This window comes from Amblyomma mixtum, chromosome 10 (assembly GCF_055824585.1).
Source record: "Amblyomma mixtum isolate Tamu chromosome 10, ASM5582458v1, whole genome shotgun sequence".
Classification (NCBI taxonomy): domain Eukaryota; kingdom Metazoa; phylum Arthropoda; class Arachnida; order Ixodida; family Ixodidae; genus Amblyomma; species Amblyomma mixtum.
Window position 1 is genome coordinate 178,454,484 of NC_143021.1, and position 21,586 is coordinate 178,476,069.

The 21,586-nt window shown below is 46.6% G+C and overlaps 1 protein-coding gene across 5 annotated transcripts in view; it reads right to left on the bottom strand.

Annotated features, from left to right (window-relative positions):
• LOC149327865 (uncharacterized) overlaps window positions 1-21,586 on the bottom strand; it is a 465,648-nt gene that overhangs the window by 149,858 nt on the left and 294,204 nt on the right. The gene's annotated exons all lie outside the window — the stretch shown is intronic.

Here is a 21,586-nt window from a genome sequence, read left to right on the forward strand (position 1 = left end):
TCTAGATTTATTTCTTCCTCCTCTATCTAGAGCAACCATTGGTTTTCTTACATCTTTTTTAACTCCCGAGTTAAACACGTGTGACTCGCTTTGTTAACGGGCGATAGTCCGAGCCTTAGGCTTTCGCCTTAAAGAAAGAAAAATAAGACGTATTTGTCTGAATGGCAAGTACACAGGTTCATCGTATGTCCCAGACTCTGTGCGCTGAGACACAGTCATAGGTCGAATTGTGAAAGCAGTTTGCGAGTTGGATATGTGACATGATATGCCTTCACTTTTGCTACCGTGACTGGCATGATCGTCACTATACGGGAAGCGTGAGTCTCCAGCGGGCGATACGGTTTGATAGTTATCCCCCAATTTGCAGGCGTGGACTAATGTTCTTCCACGTGTGCGCGAAAAATAGTGAGACAGCCTTCGTAACGTTTTGTGTTACGTTGAGTTGTACTACGTTATCTGGAGTTGGGGGCTAAGAGCCCATGAGGGACGCCATAGTAGAAAGCTCCAGAATAATTTCGGTCATTTGGAGTTCTTTTTGCCCCGCCGTGGTGGCTCAGTGGTTACGGCGCTTGGCTGCTGACCCGAAAGACGTGGGTTCGATCCCGGCTGCGGCGGCTGAATTTCGATGAAGGCGAAACTCTGGAGGCCCGTGTGCTGTGCGATGTCAGTGCACGTTGAAGAACCCCAGGTGGTCGAAATTTCCGGAGCCCTTCACTACGGCGTCTCTCATAGCCTTAGTTGCTTTGGGACGTTAAACCCCAATAAACTAAACTAAACTAAACATTTGGAGTTCTTCAACGTGCAAGCCGGTATCGCTGGAAAGAGGTTTATTTGGACCCAGAAGCATAAAAGGGAGAGCCGTCCTCTACAAACATTAGTCTTTTGTTTAAGAGCGTTAGCTCTACTCAAGGTAAAACTCTAGGTCAAGGTAAAACTCTAGGCACGCATTACACATTACTCAAGGTGAAACTCTAGGCCATTCAAGTGGGACCAGCGGGTGGTACCATTGGTACACATATTGTGGACCACCTAATTGGCGTAGAATGTTCGGAGTGGTATCAAACGATTCAGTGCGTTACGGAGTACTAGTTGCATCAAAGCGTAGCGTATCCCAGAGATTCGCACCGCCGACCTTTGGTTCCCCAAACCATGCCTTCTTCAAACTTCAGACGTCCACTATGGCCAAACTAATTGACCGGACATTCGAAATGGTGTCAAACGACTTCTATTCTTTCGCTGTATACGTTGGACTAAAAAGTAGATATCCAGATATAACGAAAACTTTGTGCTGGATACAGTGAAGATGGCTAATGACGCAATATTCTTTCGATATTTCTAACACTCGATACTCATACGCTGCCTCGGCGTTTCGCTCTTTTTCCATTTCATTTTTGTCGAAGAGCCGACGCCGCATTCGGCATTCGAACCCACGACATTGGGTTCGGCAACCGAACTCCACAGTGTTTATGGAGCTCGGCTGCTGACCTGAAAGACGCGGGTTCGATCCCGGCCGCGGCGGCTAGAATTTCTTTGGAGGAGAAATCCTAGAGGCCCGTGTGCTGTGCGATGTCAGTGCACGTTAAGGAACCCCAGGTGGTCGAAATTTCCGGAGCCCTTCACTACGGCGTCTCTCATAGCCTGAGTCGCTTTGGGACATTAAACCCCATAAACCAAACCAAACCATTAAAGTTATTTCTAATACACTACTGCTGCGCGAATGTCGCCTCTCTGCTTATTAGCGACACTTGCCTTACCGGAAAAACTTAAGTGCGGAACATTTGCGCGAATATCTCTCCGTCGAAACAATATAAATTCATCAATTAATACCAGTGCACAGCGAGCATCGTGGCTGGCATTGAAATAGAGCAGGTGTTAAGAGCTTCGGAGTGTTACATTCCCCGTCGACAACCATTTGTTCCTTCCAATTAAGTTGAGATATCTAAAAGCTAAACAGATTAGATATCGCCTAAAGGACGCCCTGTATATACGCGTAAACACTATCATTTCTGAGAACGGACGCCATACGCAGGGGGCAATCAGAGAGAACCCCAACAATGCAGGCATGTAGGCGCCGTTCGGCCATCGCATATTTTTTTTTTTCATTTGTATATCAACGCCCCCGGAGATTGTTAGCTCGGAGCGCCTATGACGCACGAACGCGGTAAACAGAAAACAGACCACAGCAGTGGAAAGAACAAAGGAATAAAATGCGCGAAGAGCGATATTCTAAAGCAGTTGTTTGCGCCGTCGTTTTCGCGTTAGCAAATACGCAACAACAAGAGCGGATGTTTGGCATTTATAATGCGCGCCCAGCTTTACTCGGTAAAACGTCGCTGGCATTTTAACGAACGCCGCAGTGGTCCGCGGGACGCACAGCGATTAGTTTTCGCAGGCGCCGATTTCGTTCCCATTTGAGAGCTCGGAGAAATCGCAATGCCAGGGAACATATACGACTCGTATAAATAACAGGCCTGTGTTGAAATGCTCCGAGAGCTCTGCATGAGGGGTGTACAAACGACAAACAGATGTCCCGAAGAAGCGTAGCTTGATAGGGAAGTTGGTGCATGATTATGAAAAAAAAAACTGCAGAAAAGACACGTTCACAAGAAGAAGCAGTAGCCAGGACGACGCGTCGTCATGTCTACTTATTCTTCTTGTAAACGTGTTTTTTTTCTGCTGGTTCTTTTTCCATAAACAAACCGATGTTTTCACCTCAAAACTTCTGTAACGAAAGAAGGTGCTCAGAGTCTTGGCTACCAAAGTTCCAAAAATAAGTTGCGCGTTCATATTCGTGTAGTCCACGCTCTGAGCGCAGTCGGTGTCACAAGGTTTGGTTTGGTTTATTGGGGTTTAACATCTCAAAGCGACTCAGGCTATGAGGGACGCCGCAGTGAAGGGCTCCGGAAATTTCGACCACCTGGGGTTCTTTAACGTGCACTGACATCGGACAGTACACAGGCCTATTAAATTTCGCCTCCCGCGTCTTTCGAGATCGAACCCGCGTCTTTCGGGTCAGCAGCCGAGCGCCGTAACCACTGAGCCACCGCGGCGGGGCGGTGTCACAAGGTTACACGGGCTGTGTGTGCGGTAAAACAAAAAAACAAGAAAACGACCACAAAAGAAAAAAAAAAGCATATCGCACGAACAGGGACGTCGCCTAGAAATGGGCGCTTGGTACTTGCAGACAAATTTACTTTTAGCGAATTGCGTGCTTCCAAACGTTTGCGAGTTTGGCTGTTTCGCGTTTAACACAGTCGGAGTGATTGACGGACGATGCAGCTACGGTGCCACTTCACTGGGATAAAAGAAAGAGGGAGAATAAGGGATAAAAACACCATGCACATAAAATAACAATATTAGGCTAACAGTGTACATCACATGAACTGCGGTGAAACTGGTATGCTTCCCGCGGCCGAAATGCCATCGCTTTGCGGTCCCCAGCAAACCTACGGCGCCTGAAGTCGTTTGCAATGGAAATATGTAATGACTCGCGGTAAGCTCATTTCATTTATCTTCTCTCCTTTATTCGTTTTTTTTGTATTACAACAGCAGCCGTTTTACAGCCCGTCGTGTTCCCTTGTTTTAGTTATCTCGCTCGTTTGTATTTAACCGCATAGCGCGCTAACGCAAACTAAGAGCAATCATGTACTGAATCTACTGACGCAGTATACGATGCATAACCTTCGCTGCTGCTCCGTCACTCGCTGATCCGTCACTCGCCCCCGCCCCTATTCGTCTTTTTACTTCTGAGCCGGTTTGCGCAGTAAAAGAACTATCTCGCATCGCGTTTAGCGTGGCTGCTTTATAGCCACACAGTATAACACTTGTTAAATGTCTCCGCGCAGTTGTCGATGGCTGCAGACACCTGCTCGCCGCCTGTAATCGCCGGAGCGGTGATTCTTTTTTCTTAAACAAAAAACGTCGGTAAAGAAATCGCACAAGAACCGAGGGCTCGCTGAGGCAAGCGCTTCGTGTCATCTCGTTTTTCGACACCCCCCCCTAACAAACCGAGCGCCAAGCGGCAAATGCCACGCGCGCATCTGTTTGGTTCCGTTAGTCGTCGACAAACAAAAGCAGTAAACAAACATAACGAATAAATAAGCAGAAAGCACGAATGGAACCCGCTTTTGCAGCGCAAAAGCAGCCTGGCCTGTCGCGCTGTCAACATAATTGACGATGCGGCTGGTGTTAGTTTCTTTTTTCTTCCCTCTCTCTCTTAACCGACGGGCCTCGGGTCACGGATTCTGCCGCCCCGCACAAAACGTTGTAAGCCCGACGGATGTCACGAAGCGCTTTGATAACAAGCTCGACAGAAAAAAAATTTCGCCTGATATCGCTGATCGTTGTTTGTTGTCGGCGTCAAATGTTGCACAGCTTAAACCAGCTATGGCGGATTCGCCGAGAACTGACTGGCTATTGACGGGATTAAAGCAAATGGTGCCACATTTACCGCTTACTACCATGATTAAATAATTGCCTAACAACGTTTATGTATATATAATCTTTCTTTAGTAAAGAAGGCTGACCAGTTAGAATGTGAGTAAAAAAAAAAATCGTCTGCTATCGCTGGTCGTTGTTTGTTGCCGGTGTGAAATGTTGCCCGGCTTGAACCAGCTATGGCGGATTCGCCGAGAACTGACTGGCTTTTGACGGGATTAAAGAAAATGTTGCCGCATTTACCACTTACTCCCATAATTAAATAATTGCCTAACAACGTTTATGTATATATAATCTTTCTTTAGTCAAGAAGGCTGACCAATTAGATTGTGAGTAAGAAGAAAAAAAACCGCGGCAACGACTGTCTGTCAATCATTCGAAATTCCGGGACGGAAACGAGATGGCATGCCAGCTGCGTTGCCTGGAAATTCAAATGGCGGCAGCGTTAAGAATTTGATTGTCTACACGGTTCCTACTCGAAAGCAGACATCGGACAGCTCGTACGCTCATTTAACCTTTTGAATATCAGATTAGAACAACGCTCTATGCGAGATGGGGTCGAATAGAACGGCACTTATATTCTGCAACATCTTAGACGTGAAAAGAACTCTGATAGTGCCCAAAGAAAGCAGCCTCGCTTTTAATAAAAAGAAGGAAGCCATTGCACTCGGCGGAAATGGTTTGGGTTTATGGGAGTTTAATGTCCCAAAGCGACTCAGACTATGAGGGACGCCGTAGTGAAGGGCTCCGGAAATTTCGACCCCCTGGGGTTCTTTAAGTGCGCTGACATCGCACAGTACACGGGCCTCAAGAATAATAAAACGGAGGAAGCCAATACACTTATGGTTTATGGCTTCGTTTATGGGAGTTTAATGTCCCAAAGCGACTCAGGCTATGAAGGACGCCGTAGTGAAGGGCTCCGGAAATTTCGACCACCTGGGGTTCTTTAACGTGCACTGACATCGCACACTACACGGGCCTCTAGAATTTCGCCTCCAACGAAATTTGACCACTGCGGCCGGAATCGAACCCGCGCCTTTCGGGTCAGCAGCCTAGCGCCATAAGCACTGAGCCACCGCGGCGGGTTCAGCGGAATAGTATTCCGTTTCATATACATAATTTTACGGAATCGGTGAGATGAATTTCTTTTCATGTGGTATCTTTTTTTTTCTTTTCTATGGCTTAACTAACACAACCACCGCTTCTGCCTTCTTGACAACCCCAGAGCAAATAACGCACTGCCCGACAATAAAGGCGGTTTCGCTCGTTTCTTCAAGAATAACCATCAAACATTCAAAACCCGAATGCCACGTTCCTTTCTTTTTAACGTGCCCTTCTCCAATGAAAGCCAGGTTCCGAAGACCTTCAAAGAGCAATACTCGAAGAGTTATAATTAGCTCTGGCTTAAGAAGCACTCTCTCTTCCTTTGTGTTGGCGGTGAGCTTATAAGCCTTCGCTTTCTTCCGAGGCCTCTTCGAGTAAATTAGCTGTTTGGTTTGGTTTATGGGGGTTTATCGCCCCAAAGCGACTCAGGCTATGAGAGACGCCGTAGTGAAGGAAATTTCCGGATCCCTTCACTACCTCGTCCCTTATAGCCCGGGTCGCTTTGGGACGTTAAACCCCTAAAACCACACCAAACCGAAAAAGTAATTTCCTCGACGAGGTCTCCGAAGAAAGTGAAGGCTCATACTCATCCACGTGGGGGACTAAAGCCCAAGCCGCTAGTTGCTTAAGCACGTTTCTATTTGGCTGCAAGCTAGTCGGTGCTCTCTTGCAGTTGCGTGATGCTGGCTCAGCATAAGAAAAATAAAAAGAAGGGCCTCAAAAATCTACTAAGTTTTAGTTGCTACAGGAAAGGTGATGAGATTATATTTGTTTTGAACAATTTTTCGCAGGAGCCCTGCCTCCGACGGTCACGTGGCCACTTTCTACTTGACGTCTTTGTTACTGTTCGGGCTGTGCATTGTATGATCCGTGACACCCTCCCTCGCAAACGGACAAAATCGTAAGTAGCCGCTTATGTGATATCGAGGTGGAATTATTGGCCCCGGCTAGAAGCACTGCACTGACGTCCAAGTCATTGCGTTCTGTTCTAATCAGGTGGTCCTGATTTTTCACTATATATAACAGGAGACGCAATGACTAACTGAACTGAGATATAGAGCGGATGTCTTCTTGAGAAAGATATAAAGGAAGAGCCTTTTGTTACCCAGGAATAATGTATACGGGACGCTGAAGTCGCACGAGGAAAGTACTAACACTTTGCCTAACCGATAGTTAAGCGCAAACCGGGAAAAGAACATGTCAGAATGCAAATAAAAAAAGAAAACCTAAATCAGAAGGAAAGCCCACCCGTGAGACAACTAATTGTACCGAAACCAGTCCTGAGTCACAGCCGTGCTATAATCGTGCCGGGTACGCTGAGAAAAGAAAAAAAAAGAGAAAATAACAATCTTCCAGAAGCCGGCCCCTCCGACCCCGTCTTCGAGAAAGAAAGAAAAAGGAGAAGCGACACCGCCTTCATCAACGTTGCCACGTGCGCTTACAAGCTCTAAAAAAGAACACACCACACAAAGAGACACCCGCCAGACCAGTTGCTTTGTCTGCCTGAGATATTCCCCGCAAACCGTGCAACTTACAACTGTTTCAGTCATACGTGGTTAGAATGAGACGCCAACCGGAGCACTGACTAGTTTGGAGACTATCCTAAACCAGCACTGAAAAAAACGTGGACTCTGTAACAACTTGTCGAAAACCGGTGTCCAGCGAAAAGGAAGACGAGAAGGCAACACGCACCTTGCTTACCTTCATACAAGTTGATCTCGCTCATTCTCTTTCACACATATTTTATACGTCAATACCATAAGTGTTGTTTGGTTTGGTTTATAGGGTTTTAACGTCCCAAATCGACTCAGGCTATGAGAGACGCCGTAGTGGAGGGCTCCGGAAATTGCGACCCCCTGGGGTTCTTTAACGTGCAGAGACATCGCACAGTACACGGGCCTCTAGAATTTGTTGTTGTTGTGACTGTGACTGAGAGAAGGATGAAAAGGAAATTGCACGGGCCTGCCTACTGGCTCGAGTCAAGCCACCACCGCTGCCACGTGCAGATAGAGAGGAGTTAAAAGATCAGAGGAAAGAGTAAAAGGAAAGAAAAGACGCGCGTCGCAGCAACAACTGGCGGACGCTGCTGAAAAAACAGATAAGCGGCCGAAGCTGCGCTCGCCGAAGCGAGGAGAGATACCCTCTAGAATTTCGCCTCCATCGAAATTCGGCCGCTGCGGCCGGGATCGAACCCGCGTCTTTCGGGTCGTGTTGTGTCCGTCTGCGTGGACTAATGTTTGCTTCCACACTCTTAAACACGAATACGCCTATATGGAAGTAAAGAGGGAGCAAGCTATCCTCTAGCACAGCTCTTTTCACTGCACGTTAAAGAACCCCAGGTGGTCGGAATTTCCGGAGCCCTCCACTACGGCGTCTCTCATAGCCTGAGTCGCTTTGTGACGTTAAACATTCATATAGGCCTAATACTTCCTTCTATTTAGCGTGTACATACTCCGAACGCCACGCTCATTTCATTTCACTTTTTGCGAATTTTTTTTTTTTTCTGATAAAGACTCCGTCATGTGATTTCTTTAATCGTAGACGCCTTTTTCATTGGTTGCCATCCAGATCGGGTGACGACATTAAGGTGACTAGTTTATAAATGAACCCAACTTTTTTTTATTGCTTTCAACTTGGAAGTCGACTGAGGCTGATGGAATAATTTTTTCCCTGTTCCGAAAACATTCAAGCGTCGAGAACACGACGTAGAGTCCGACTTACATAGGGTCACGTGCAGTCAGTGCATTAGAAGACGTGGAATCGCCACGCAAAAAAAAAAAAAGAAAAGCTTTTCCTCGAGATTGGAAGAGCTCGACAGCCACCTTCGTCCAACACTTTTCGTTTCGGCTTCGCTCAAGCCGAGGAAAGATTTCCTACCGCTATTTCCTTCTCCGAACCTTATCTGGCAACGTGTCCTTACCGCTTTCCCCGAGTGTGGAATCTATCTCTTCAAGTGGCCGGCTCACAATACACGGACGGATTTCCCTCGCATCTTCAGTTTCTCTGTGTCCGCTTATCGGTATACTTCGAGACAAGCTCGAACACATTGTTGCTGCTCTAAAGAAGCTAACCAGCGCGTCTCATTAGAACTCGCGGAAGCACCCAACATACCCCCTTTCTTATCGAAGTCTTTTCAGACACCTGAAGATGACTTAGGCTGCGTAACTTTCAGTATCTGCGGTCATTTTTCCGTCTCAGTTTTAACAGAAGGTGGAAAAGAAAAGGAACTACGAACGTCATTTATCTCTGTTTTCACTTTATTTATTTATTTACATATACTGCAGCCCCGATGGGGCTATTGCAGGAGTGGGAGGAAGAAGAAAAAGAAAAAAAAAGGCAGAGAGCGACAACATATTCAGAACTGAACACCATTAAAATACAGAACAGAAATGCAACAGACTAATCACAGATTTGCAACAACATTAAAAAATAGGTTTGGTTCCAGGGAGCGTATATCACCGGGTAAAGAATTCCATCGTTCGATAACACGAGGAAAAAAACTAAACTTGAACATATCAGAACTTGAACAAAACGTTTGCCACCAAAAAACGCATACCTATCGCCTACAATCTTGGCTGCAAACTTAACCCAGTTCTGCTAGCTGACCAACCGGTACGCGATCCTTCAAACGTGTTAGTGACGTCATTAGTACCGACGTCACGCGAAACAGTAACCAGATTTGGAATACAGATTAGCGCAAAGCAAAACAGGTTACCGCTTTTATTTCCAACTACTATTTCACCACTTGCGAATTCAAATCTGTTCCGGAAAGCTCACTGGCGGTCGTAGCGATTTCCTCACGCATAAGGGTAGCGAAGCTTTCAAGATCATTAGTGGAGACACTAGTCTACACTGACGTCAAGAAACGCGTCAACATAAAGGCCGAGGTAGCACTCGTTTTTTTTTTTCTTTACACTTGTTTAAGGGAAAAGTTTCCTCCGGTATAACATCCTCGCTATACGAACACTTCACCGCATCCAACCAACGTTGTGAAAGGTGCGCAACGTGATGATGATGACGATGCATTTTTATGGCGCGAGGTTATCTGGTTTGGTTTGGTTTATGGGGTTTAACGTCCCAAAGCAACTAAGACTATGAGAGACGCCGTAGTGGAGGGCTCCGGAAATTTCGACCACCTGGGGTTCTTTAACGTGTACTGACATCGCACAGTACACGGGCCTCTAGAGGTTATCTGTGGCCAAAGAGTCCTAGGATACAAGCTGCTTTCGGCTTCTTAAAATGGGATAAAGGACCCGTTTTCCAAGCATTCAAACCTGAATAAGCTGAGCCCCAGGCGGTGGGAAGCTTGTACCCTTGAGTCACCGGTGGGTACCCCGCGGCACTGGGTACCCACCGCTCAAACTATTCTCAAACTATTCGGCCACCGCTGCGGCAAAGGCGCGCAACTATTTCCACTGTATGGACTGCTCAAATTCAATTAAAAAAAAAACATGGTAGTGCTGCAGTAACACAGACACCCTCCGCCACACCACAGCACTGAACAAGACAGTAAAAAAAAAAAATGAGAGAGAGCGCATGGCGCGTTACACTCACTTTGACCCATTTCATGGCGCCAGCGTACAGGGACGGCAGCGATTGCTCCTGGGCCGCACCGGTGTAACACTCCGAATTCACCTTGTGCACCGACGCCGGAGCCGACGTGCCGCCACTCTCTCCGCCGCCGGCACACATCAAAATCCAGTGTCCCGGAGGACCGAACCCACGGCAGTGATGGCCTCCGATCGGGCTGGGGGACGGTCCAATCAACTCTTCAACGCCGGGAACGTACATTTTTTTTTGCTCTCTTTCTTTTCACTCGGTCTTCATAGCTTCATCGCACGTGGATGCAGGGGTACGTGGAGGGTGAGGAGGAAAGCCACTACGCTGTTCCGCAAGGCAACGACGGTGATTCCAGGAGAGATGATGACTGTTCTTGCTTTTGTTTGTACTTTCCCGATATCTTCACTCGCCGTATCGCAGGAGCGGGCAAAAGATACAAGGTTTCCGAAAGGCCGCACAGAGCGGGGCGAGGGAGGCGTTCGATATGTAGCCACCGAACGGACGCCGCCTAAGATTGCATAACCCAAAAGGCACCCAACAACTGCCGACCTCGTATCAGCATTCAAAATTGCGGGCTGCTTTCTCTCGCTCTCGCTCAAGTCTTCTTTCCCCCCGTGCCGTCCTCGCTGGAAGAACGAGAAGCCGAAAAGGAAGCTAACAAAACAAAGATAAAAGCAGGATCCCCCTCCTTATCTTATCACTCCGCTGTCGACGAATGCCTCCTCTTCCTCAGCTCTGCATCCAGAGGCGCGCAGATATCTCTGCCATCCGAGCGGCAGTGTTATAGCCGCGTGAAATGCGACACCCGGCCGCTCGCCGCCTCCCCCGCAACAATGCGCCGGCGAGAGGAGATGGAGGGAGAGAAGAAGAGAGAGAGAGAGGAAAAAAGAAAGAAAAGGGCGCTGCGTCTGCAGGCGCGCCTTTTGCAAAAGGCCTGGCCTAAATAATGGCCGCGAAAAAGAGCTGACAATGATGAAGCGCTCAGTGGCTCTCTAGGCTCTCAATTGTCTCGCGCAGCTTCTCGCTCCTCTTTAGCACTCTCCCCCTCTCCCTCTTATTTTCCATGCACAGACGAGCCGCCTCCTTCGCGACACGTGTGTCACACATGTATCACTCAGTCACAGCGATAGGCATCCGTCAGCTGACCATGGAGGGACGCCCCAATTAAAAGCGTTCCAGCAGAATTTGATAGAGTAAGCATGCCTCAACGATCGTGGAGTTTCTCTCTCTCTCACACACACACACACACGCGCACACACACACACACACGCACACACACACACACACACACACACACACACACACACACACACACACACACACACACACACACACACACACACACACACACACACACACACACGTACGCGCGCACGCACACACACGCACACACACACACATGTACGCACACACACACACACGTACGCACACACACACACACACACGTACGCACACACGCACACACACGCACACACACGCACGCACACACGTACGCGCGCACACACACGCACGCACACACGTACGCGCGCACACACACACACACACACACACACACACACACGCGCACACACACACACACAGATGTTTAGGCTAGGATGTTCTGCAATTCCTAAATATAGGCTTTTTGGTTTAGAAGAGAGCTTTTTTGGCATAGCATTGCCAGCGATGTAGCGCATCAGGATGCGGTTAAGACGCTCTAATTAGTAGGCTGCTCAACTAATATTGAATAGCTAGCTTTTTAACTATTACTGTTAGTCTATTAGTCGCAAGTAATATCCATATCAGTTTTATGATTTCAAAAACGCAGTTACCCGCGGGGTTGTGGCCCAACAAATTCCGCCTACATCGCGCCAAAGTACTACATGAGTTTTCCAAAATCTTGCAGGCAAAGTAACGCCTCCAGTGCGCGTTACTCTTCTGATATGGATATTACTTACGATGGACTGTACGCCCCTCAATAAATCAGCAGAATAACAGTAATAGTTAAAAACTTAACTAGTCCATATTGCTTAACCATCCTACTAGTTAGCACGTCTTCGCTGCATTCTACACCGCTGACAATGCTGTGTTTGGGGCATTCCAGCCAACTACGGGCTAGTTCAAATTGCTTTTGCTTTCTGAGGTTCTCATACCGTAAGCGCCATGATCTTCTTATGGCGTACAAGATTTCGGGGCGACATTTTTCGCCGCCCTAACGGTGACCGTCACGCGTGTGTTGTACCTCGCTAAAGAATAAGAAATATGAATAAAGCGCGAACTTGTTTTATGATAATCTACAGCTTTATGATAATCCAAAACTGCTGCAGCATTTGGTCTCAAAGGGCAGAAGCCGGTTCGGAGGAGTTCACAGAAAGGAGGCTCAGATGGGGTGAATGTGCAACGGTGATGTACATCACATTTATTCTGTTCTTTCCTGCCTGCGAGATATTTGCACAATTCGTATCATTCAGTCTCTGCACTTGAATGCATGGCATTGGCCCTCTTTTCTAATTAAGTAATCTCCGTTCTCTTTGCATGTGAAGGAACAAACGTAAACGTATTTATAAGCCAAAGATGTAAAAAGAATACCTTGCCTTTCTCCTGTGCCTCTGCGAAACTTGGTCCTGTTTAAGTATGCACGCTTTCAAATTATAGCACATTGGAAATATATTGGCGAAGGTCGGCACTACAAAGGACCAGACTGAGAACAACCATTTCCAATATTAGGCCGATTATTTGTGTTGTCTGTGTATGTAAACTGACCGCATAAACTTGACAGAATTGTACCAGACTCAGCTGAAGACATGCCGCATAAACAAATAACAAGGACGCTTCAAAAATCATAAAACAATATTCCCTCGCGTCGAATCGATGCGTCGCACGAAGCCACCGATGGCTGGGGGGACGCTGCTCCGTTCACACCACTGTCCGTTTGCCTGTGCAGTATGCAGTGTCGAGTTGCGAAACACAAGTCTCGTCACTGTCGATTCGGATTTGATTAGCGGCATTTGCAAGTGGAAGCCCCTGTGGCGCACCTAGCACGATGCGAATCGACTTCGATGCGCATTCACGCCGCGTTAGTGCAAATGCGAGATATATATAGCCCGGAAATCCTTGGAATCCGTCGACTCTATAGCAAGTTGGATGCGTGGACGGGATGCTGAGAGTAGTTGGCCTAGGCAGCCGTAGTTTTCGTACAGGGTTCACGTTCCTCACCCAAACCGCGTGTCCAGCACAGTGCCACTCGTATTCTACCGTCCGTAGGGAATGAGAAGGAACCTGTAATTGCCTGTCAGCACGATTTGTACCACAGGGTAACTGAGAAGGTCATTATGTAATGCGCACTGGAAACGTTTGCTGAGTCATGGACCTGACAAACGTCCTGGTCAGCTGTACTTGTGAAAATGTTGAAGTTTGAACGTATGTACAGGACAGTGCCACAAGTACATATGTAGCAAATTTATTCTGAAGTTATTGTGGGCGTTAAATCTATTATCAGCAGTGGCTTCTCTGCTTGAGAACGCACGAACGCTCCATATTAAAGGGAAAGCCTTTAATGGCTCGTACTGTCATCCGTTAGCAGAGGGTGTCACACCTTTGGCAGGGTTTAACTCGTGGTAACTCGGGAACTAAAAATTCAATGGGGTGCCACGCTGAAGGCTCGAAGAGCTGGCGTAGTGTAGCTCTCACTACAAAATGATCGTCATCAGTCATCAGTGGTCACCGTCATCATCATCAGATCTCGTTGCATCCACCGCTCGTCAATAAAGAAATGTTTAATCCTTATCCTGGTCAAAGCCACCTTCGAACGAAGAAACTGCAGTGGATTAGCCCCAAGCATTTACATCGCCGCCCTAGCAGCCGGCACTGTAGCGCCCAAGCCACGATCGACTACCTGACCAACTCAGTTCCCGTTACTTGTGGTTTATCAACTTGGCTGTTGTTGTGAGAAACCCGCGCTCTCAGATAAACGTTCCTCACTCACTTCGCTTCTCTCCTCAAGCGCTTAGTGCGGCCTACAGCGAACTGTGGCAGCTGCTTTCACCCGTCTGGCATCCGCGATGTGCCGCATACTTCCTACAGCAGTGACTGATTTAACGACTCAGCGAGGGCCCTCCTTACTGAAGTGGCTCCAGAAAAGAACAAAGAGAGGTAGATATAGAAATAATGAGAATCTCTTTCATCTGGTATTATCTGGTGTCAAAGCTGAATAGGCTTCATGCTGTGAGTCGTTTTTAACTCTCTCTGTCTATATATATATATATATATATATATATATATATATATATATATATATATATATATATATATATATATATATATATATATATATATATATATATATGACAGAAGCAAACGGCTACAGAAACCAGAGAAGCACTGAGCATTTTTTTTTTAATTTGGTGTTGATCAATAAAAATTAGCAGTGACTTTCTTTTATCTCCCAACGACAATTGATTAGAAAAGCAGAAGGAAAAACAAGCACATGCCGCCGATGGCAAGCGAACCCACGACCTCCGAATTACGCGTCCGGTGCTCTACCAACTGAGCTACGGCGACCGCTGTCAGATCTACTTTTGGGGGTATTTTATGTTTACAAGTGATCTAACCTTGAGAGTGTTCATCAGCGCCACCCACGTCCATAAGCGGCGGACGTAGTTTGTCCCGAGTTACCGCTGGTGTGACGTGGAACGTCATCGAACGGCGAGGGTGGAAGCTGAGTGAGAACTCTCTCATGCTTCCTATGGCATCAAGGCTGTGAGAACCGAGGCATATACAGGGTGTCCGAGCTAAAAGTAACCAAGCTTTTAAAAAAGACGAAGTGTCCTAGCCCCGTGAGACCAACTGAGGGTTGTTGCCAGTCGCGTGTCCTAGTCTGCGGTATTTTTTTTATCGTGCAAACGTAATTAATTAGCAGAGACTGATTAGCTAACTTTTTAATTATTGCCTTTAGGAAGAAAGTGTCAATGCAGGAATTGTAGATCCCATAGAAAAATAACCGGTTGCGGTGTTTCCAATCAAGTACCACTGATACAGCTTCTTTTATTTGCCTTAACAGAAATCCCGCGAAATACAAAAAGAGCCACGTGATAGGGAAGCAGTTTCAGCGCTCCCAGACGACCGATCAAACAACGACATTCGCTTATCTTTGCAACGCTGTCCCGAACGGGGTTCGGCGTTTTGCGATGGTTGCGAGATATACGCCAGCAACTCTCGCATGGGCGCTAGGGCGACCGCTCCTTCAGCGCGTGACGGTGCAAGTTCGGCGGCACGGCCACATGCCTATCACTCGAGGCGAGGTTTCGCGTGAAAAAGCGCTCCATGCGAGCCGCGCTTCACTTCCTGGAAAAGCAGCGCCCTCTTACTTTTCATGACGCATAACTCGCCACCACCTCAAAACGCCGAACCCTGTTAGGGGCCGCGTTGCAAACATAAGCAGATGTCGTTGCTTGACCGGCCGTTTGGGAGCGCTGAAACTGATTGCTTATCACGTGGTTCTTTTTGTATTCCGCGGGCTTTCTTTTAAGGCCAATACAAGAAGCTGTATCAGTGGTACTTGGTTGGAAACACTGCAACCGGTTATTTTTCTATGGGATCTAGAATTCCTGCATTGACACTTTCTTCCTAAACGCAATAATTAAAAAGTTAGCTAATCAGTCTCTGCTAATTAATTACGTTTGCACAATAAAATAAATACCGCAGACTAGGACACGCGACTGGCAACAACCCTCAGTTGGTCTCATGAGGCTAGGACACTTCGTCTTTTTTAAAAGCTTGGTTACTTTTAGCTGGGACACCCTGTATATATATATGTGTATATATATATATATATATATATATATATATATATATATATATATATATATATATATATATATATATATATATATATATATATGAGAGAAGCCAACAGCCAGAGAAACCAAGGGGCACGGGGAATTTTTAAATTTATTTATTTTGTGGTGTTGATCAATCTAGAATATTACAGAATATGCTATCGCTTAAAGCTAATTGATATATATATATATATATATATATATATATATATATATATATATATATATATATATATATATAGTTTGCTAGAGCACGAAGTACTTGACTGCTTAAAGGAGTATATAGCGTGGTGTACGCTTCGTTAAAGGAAACGTTTATTTGATTCGACATTCCGGTCGGACGACCGAGCTTTTTGAAGAGACTCTCCTGAAAAAGATCGTCTTCTGATCGAAACTTGAGTCAAATAAATGTTTCCTTTAACGAAGCGTATACTACGCCATGTATATATATATATATATATATATATATATATATGTATATATATAAAAGCTAGGGGACGAAAATTATAAACATGCAAAGTCGGACGACGCGTTCGCTGAGCTAACGTAATTGTTTTGCGGTTTTTGATTGATTTGTTTACGCGGACGGGCGCTTCTTTGTTCTCTCGCCAGCGGAGTTCTCTCGAAGAGCGAGTCGACGAGACTAATGCCAGAAGGGCCGAGGTCGCGGCTCGGCGGGTGATCCGGCCGCGCAAGTCGACGCTCGCGCTATAGCGCAAGAAGCGAGCGGCCGCATTTGCTTGCTTGTTTGTCGGCGCTGTTCGCCAGCCTTGATTGATGCTTAGCCTCCCAGACTGAAAAACAAACAAACAATGAAACAAAAGTAGCTCGAGAGCTGTATCTGGGGGTAGACGTCAGCGCACTTGTCTGCGTTCTCTCCGAGACTGCGCATGCAAGACAAACGCACTGAGGGGGTTTCGTTTAGATCGAGAGCAGTGAGCGACGCAAAAGCGCGCGAAAATATACGTTTTAAAGTAAATTGAGTATAGAGACCTAACTTTTGGGTGCGTGTTTTAATGATCTTCTTTGTAATGATGTGTAAGACATTATTATACACGGATTGTCCCGTGGTATCCTCCTACGACCCCTAAGTAATTCATAATCGAATTTCTTTCTCGTGCTGTTTCAGTTTCGGTTTCTACAGCCGAACGATGGCTGTGACATCAGAGAGAGGTTATAGGTCACGTGAAGCATTAAAAACTGGAATATAATCGGTGCTTCTACATACGTTGCCATTTCGGCTCTCGAGGAAGGCTGGCTTTAGCACTCTAGTGCATTGAAACAATGAAGTAGCGATTATATCGCCGTTTTTTCATGCCTCACGTGACCTATAACCTCTCTTTGACGTCACAGCCATCGCTCGGCTGTTGAAACCGAAACAGAAAACAGAAAGGGCATGAGAGAAAAATTCCATTATAAATTATTTAGCGGTCGCAAGTGATTACCACATGGTGATTCATGTATAGTAGTGTCTTCCGCATCATGACAGAGAAGGAAACATGCCACCGAAATTAGTTATCTATACTATTTTAAGGGATGATTGCGTGTGTTGCGGAAAGCTGCGATAGAAAGAAAGCGCGAAACGAACGAAAAAGCGAGAAAGAAGACGAAATTGAAACCGAGAAGGCCGGAAGAGAAACGAATGCAATAGTTAACACACGCGACGAAGTGATAAAATAAATCGATGGTGACTGTAAACGAACAAGAAAAGAAATACATGAACAAACGTCAAAATGAGGTTCGGAAACGAAGCGAAGACGTATGAGTACAAGGAAATGAGTTGGTAAGAATAAACCGAAGCTGATAACGGAGAAGCTAGAGTACTACAGAAAGTAACAGCGAGTAGGAGATAGTAACAGGCAGTAAGAGACAAAAAAAGAAAAGAGTACGAGGACGTAAACGAAGCCGACGGAGAAACCAACCCGAAAGAGAACACGCTGCGAACATGACACAACCGTACAAGAACGGCAGCGCGGAACATCGTAGCGAAAAATGAATTCTAAAATGCAGCTGCGAGACTATGTGAACGCACATCCGAACACCCCGGCGAACTTTACAGCGAACGCGGATAAATAGAAGGCGAACATGAAAGCGAACACAGACACTAATGTGACTGCAGACATGCAGTCTGAGATGGAACTATAGAAACAAAACTGGCAGTGGCTTAGCTCGGCTATGCCAGGATAAACGTAGCTAAAGCTTGGTTAGCCTTGGTTAATCTCCTACATGTTATTAGGCATGCGACACAGCTGGCGAAGCGAGCGGAGGCGAGCGCTACGACGAGACGAGCGGTGTGACGTCATACCAAACGGCGGGGGTGGCTCCGCGGCGAGGCGCGTGGTGCGACGTCACGCCAGATGGCGCGGCGAGCGCGCAGCGTCTAAGCGGCTTCGGCGGTTGCTAGGCAACGGTTCAAGGTCGGTCTCTGCGCCTCCTCGGAGGGAGCACCGCCACAGCGAAATCGCAAGTTTGTGGCCAATGTAGCTTTCGCTACAAAAAAGAGCATCTGAACGTGAGCACAAACGTTGGCACAAGGGTAAACGTGGAAGAGAAAACTAAGCAGGAAATAAAGCTGAAGATGACACGTTAACTGAAGCGAACATATCAACATTACAGGAACACATTCTTTGCAAATTGAAGCCGGAAAAATAGATCAGCAAGCGGACAACTTGCATGGGCAGTATTCATGAGAAAATTCCCAAGCCCTCACACACACTCGACACATAAAGGAGTAATAAGGGAATAAGTTGTCCTCTAGCGCACTCCCTTTCATAAAAGGGAATGCTCTAGAGGATAACACACCCTTTTAACTCCCATATAGGCGTATTAATGTTTAGATTGCGCTGCTGTGCCTCATAAGAACGGCTCTGACCACACCTGTCTCACCCTCTTTACGTGTGCGTTAGTGTCGGAGATAACAAAGAGAATATGCCAGGGTTCAAGTCTCCCAGATACCGCCATATCTGCTGCAGCCGTTTCTTCCACACAGCGCTAACCAGCTCTGCCTTCCTGCACTCACTAGCGCGGAAAGGTTCCCGCGTCGTCATTTACTTCAACGCAACGAAGATACTGGCATTACATGTCCCCCCGCTGATGCTCACGCGCGACCCGCAGTGATATTTGATTTTGTTTATTTTCGTTCTCAGCATCTCCAGCAGCAACACGTATTCTAAACCGCAGGGTGTATCATCGCTTTCTCTGCGACTATTGTAACATAAGAGGCCTTTGGGATTGTTAAAAGCCAAATACCACAACTCAGGCAGACGTCATAACTAGAAGCTAAGTCGACATAGATGCGCTTATACTGTAGACAACGGGAGTATAAATAACACCCGGACGTCATATGTTTAACTTAGGAAAAATAAGAGTTGCGGAACGGTCACAGGCCAAGAGCGCGCGTCTACACGAGGTCCAAGAAAGAGCAAATGAGAAGGAGACACGAAATGTTAACTGCGCTATGTGGTTTTGCCGCGTAGCATTTACTTTATCGAAAGTTTGCGGGATCGCTTCATAACGCGTGTTACATGCAATTACTTGTGAGAAGATGCCTTAGCAACGCGGAGAGGAACCCGAAAGTTCACTCGCCACTCAGAGACTGGCAACGCAGCTATTTATGAGTGTAGGTCAGTTTCCTGGCACCGGAGATTCTCTTGACGGGGATACGAAGGCAAACTTTAAACTTCATCTCAGCTCTAGCTAGCCCGTGCTCGAGTACAGCCGCGCACTTAAGTTCATGTCTAGTTTTGTACCTTCTGAAAATATCCTCGCTGTGGGAGAGAGGTTTTGTTTGCTTTCAGCAAGCTTTGCATTTCGCGTAATGCCGCCGTTCTAATATCTTTTTTTTTATTTCACTAGTCGCACTGTGTTAGGCTTCCCAAACAGCAGAGATAACTGGCCCAATATTGGAAATGAACGGTTTTAAGGCGAAAGCCTTCAATGCCTCATCGTTGTCGACAGAAGGTTGTCAGCAGAAGGTTGTCAGCAGTGGTGTCACGCTTTTTGTAGTCAGACCAGAAAAAAAAAATCTTTGTGCACGATGGGATTCGAACCACCAACCTTCCGTTCCACCGCCGAGCGTGCTAATGACTTTTTTTTTTCTTCAACATGGTATTTATTACAGTGATGTAATGTTCTATGTACATGAACTATATACAAGCCATTATAAAAAAAAGTGGTAATCAATACATATTCAAAAGACATACACTAGAAAAGGGGCAATGCAGAGCACATCACTAATAGTGAGTGCCACTCCGGTTCGTACTCAGTCTGGGCATACACGTCTCTTAGATGAACAACCATTCGACTGAAGTGATCCTTTGTAGACACAACAGGTTCACAGTGTCTGTCCATCATGCGGGTTTTCCAGAGGCTGTGCCAATGGCTACGCTACTTCCTGCCAACACATATGTAGATCTCCTTGTCTAGGACGCTGGAGAGTGTTTGCAGAAAGGCGTCGGATGAGACGGATGCCTCCCAAACGCCCTCCAGTGTCTCCAGCATTTAAGATTCACAAACAGTTGTGTACTTAATTAACATCTTGACAACGAATCAGTGGCAAAAGCAGCAACACTGCGCTTAAGGCGTTCGCCTCACCGCACTTTAGGTCAGCAAAGTGCTCCCCCCCCCCCCCCCCCCTGAATTTTTTACTCTGGTCTTTTATATGACCGACCTTTCCCTTTCCCATTGCACTCCAATATTGAGCCGGTCAGCTGTGCTGATGGGCAGCCGTCGTCAACCTTTCCTTTTGGTCAGTGGTGACAGCTGGCTCTGACGTCGACGGCACAACATTTAAACCGCCAAGATGTAATCACATTTGCATGAGGTCAGGATGAAATGCGCCCAGTGACGCATTTTATTCACACAGACGATAGCAAGAATTTGAAACTGAATTAGCTTTGGTAGAACCAGGAACAAAGCGTAGTAAAACAATCGCCTCCCGCTAACCGTGCCCATAGTCTGGACACGTGAAATTGGTCCACATCGAAGGACATGTCCAAAATTCCCCGCCTTCAGGATGTCTGCTGCCGGAGTCGACGCTACGCCGTTTAACATCTTAATTAACCTAGAAGCTATCAGTCCTGGACGCACTGGCTTAATCGCTGTTCTCTACCGAACTTTATACCTCTGGAGACGGGGAACACCTATATTTTCAAAATTCTCCTTTTTTTTTCTTTCCCACATTCCACTACGACAGCGGGAAAAGGAGAAAAAGACAAAAAGAACCCATTGAGCACTGAACGCGCTTTCTAAAGTTGTCGATATAGTCTCTCAAGCAGGGGGACTCCAGGGAGACATGATAGCTTTCGCGACATTACCGCCGCTTTAGTCTGTATTCTTCCGTGTTAGTACTTTGCCAACTTTCGTATACCTCACCTCATAATGGATTATGAAAGCAACCGGCTGCCACCTTCATTACCAAGTGCCCTCCCCTAACGCTGTATCGTTCCCCCATGATCGTAACGCAAGAGTATTACGTAGTCCAGCGCGTTAACCAAACTTGTAGCTTTCAAGCTGCGCTTTGAAGGAACACATCAATCCTGGCGACGGGCCCCTGGATGTGCCGCATTTGTTGAGGAAGGCACGACATCAGGTTGGGGGTAGGTAAGCGCAGATTTTTTGTTGTTGTTTTTTTTTTACCAACGCTCCAGTCAACCTGGTAATTAACAGCG